At 44.7% G+C, this 1865-nt stretch overlaps 2 protein-coding genes across 2 annotated transcripts in view; one reads left to right on the plus strand and one right to left on the minus strand.

The window, feature by feature from the left end:
- The window catches only part of Heatr4 (HEAT repeat containing 4), a 78552-nt gene extending 76693 nt beyond the window's left edge, over window positions 1-1859 (minus strand). The window contains exon 1 of the mRNA XM_010645451.2: window positions 1582-1859. The gene's annotated coding sequence lies outside the window, so the exon portion shown is untranslated. The remainder of the gene's footprint in view (window positions 1-1581) is intronic.
- Window positions 1-1865, plus strand: part of LOC104877109 (acyl-coenzyme A thioesterase 1) — a gene marked incomplete at its 5' end in the record, with an annotated part of 52831 nt that overhangs the window by 19031 nt on the left and 31935 nt on the right. The window lies entirely within an intron of this gene.

Genomic DNA, 1865 nt, shown 5'->3' on the forward strand with positions numbered 1-1865 from the left:
ATATATGTGTGTGCGCGTGTGACTTTCTGCTGCTCACTACTAAAATTCTACATTTGGAGTTAGTGCATTTCCCACCACTTATTGGAGGTGCATTTCTCAAAGGCTTAATATCCTTGATGCCTCAGTCTCCCATCCTGAAATATTTGGAAAATACCTATAGTGTTTTGTAAAAACGTTAAGTTTTGTATGCAAAAGAGATGGGACATTGATAAAGGGTAGCTATTGTACATAAATATATACAATAATTGATATTTTTAAGTTTATCAAAATACATATTTTTGAAAATTCATAGCAGTTTTTCTCATAGTCCCAAACTGGAATCTCATGATCACCCATTAGCAGTACAATAGAAAAATTATTTTAGGATCACAAATAAAATACTACTTAGCAATGATAATGAGCAATCTATAATTACGCCCATCGGTATTGATGAGTCTCACAAATACAGTATTATATTGAATGAAATTAGGCATTATAGAAACATATTACAGGATCCATTCTCATAAAGTGTAAAAACAACTCACCTATAGTGTTGGAATCAGGATAGACCACCATGGTTTGACTATGGTTAGTGTCTATAACTGTGTTAAAGGCTTGGTCCCCAGGGTGTTGATGTGTGAAGGTGGAGAAACCTTGAGAGGTGGGGCCTATTGGGAGGTTCATAGGTTTGGGGGTGTGCCCTCCAAGAGGACTGTGAGACCCTACTCTCTCTCCCTTCCGGTTGTTTGTGATTGCCATCTAGTGCCCTCACCAGAAGCCCAAAGAAATCAGCTGCCCAGTTTTGTCCTGGAACCAAACACACACACACACACACACACACACACACACACACACACACACACACACACACCACGAGCTAAAGGAACATTTTTCTCTTTATAAGAAAATCCCCTGAAGTGTTTAGTTGTGGTCATGGGAGGGTGACTACTACAAGCACATTTGGGGGAGGGGGAAATGCCTGGAGCAGTTTTTGGCCGCTGGTAACGATCTGTTTCTAGGCCCTGGGCCCATGCGACAGGGATATGCGTGTATGCATAACGCCGGGTATGTTGGGCTTGTGAAAATTCACTGAGCCATACATTTGGGATTTGGACTTTTGTATGTAAGTCAGCTATGGTTTGAACGTATCCCTCCAAGTCTGTATGTTGGAAACTTAATCCTCATTGTTAAGAGGTAAAGTATTTAGGTGGGATTTACGAGCGAGTAATGCCCTTATGTCAGGGGTAGGTTAACTATCCCAGTAGTAGATTCCTCTTAATGAGTTTGCCCCCCTCCCCACGCCAGAACTGAACCCAGAGCCTGCCTGGTGCACAGGCTCTACCACTGTGCTACACCCCCCACCCTCCTCCTTCCTTTCTTGCAAGCTCTCCTGCCCTCTCTCTGTGGTATGATACAGAGAGAGGGGCCTCACAGCAAGTGGGCACCACCAATTTGGACATCCCAGCCTCTTTAAAACTGTAAGAAATGCATTCCCGTTCTTTACAAATTCCTTGGTATCAGGTACTCACAAAGCAGCATAAAAACCATCCAGGAGAAAGTTTTACTTCGTTAAAATATTTCTTTTAAAAATCTGTCACTGACCTCATGGAGAAGCTGGACTTTGGCTCAGTCTCATTCACTCTGATGTCACCAACCATCACCAAATAACTTGCACGCCCACAAGTGGGAGGGGTGAGAGAGCAAATCCTCCACAGCTCGAGGGTCAGCCCCAAGGCCAAAATCTCAGAGCGCCCCGCTGGCGCCTTTCGCTTCAGACGCTCAGGCTCCTGGTGCACAGGACTGAAGCTTCCAGACACCTCGAATCAGTGCAGCCACTTGGTGCTCCCGCAGCGGATCTGGCATGGAGGCCGCCCTGATCCTGGAGC

This window comes from Fukomys damarensis, unplaced genomic scaffold (assembly GCF_012274545.1).
Source record: "Fukomys damarensis isolate Sample0158 unplaced genomic scaffold, DMR_v1.0_HiC HiC_scaffold_21, whole genome shotgun sequence".
Taxonomy (NCBI): Eukaryota; Metazoa; Chordata; class Mammalia; order Rodentia; family Bathyergidae; genus Fukomys; species Fukomys damarensis.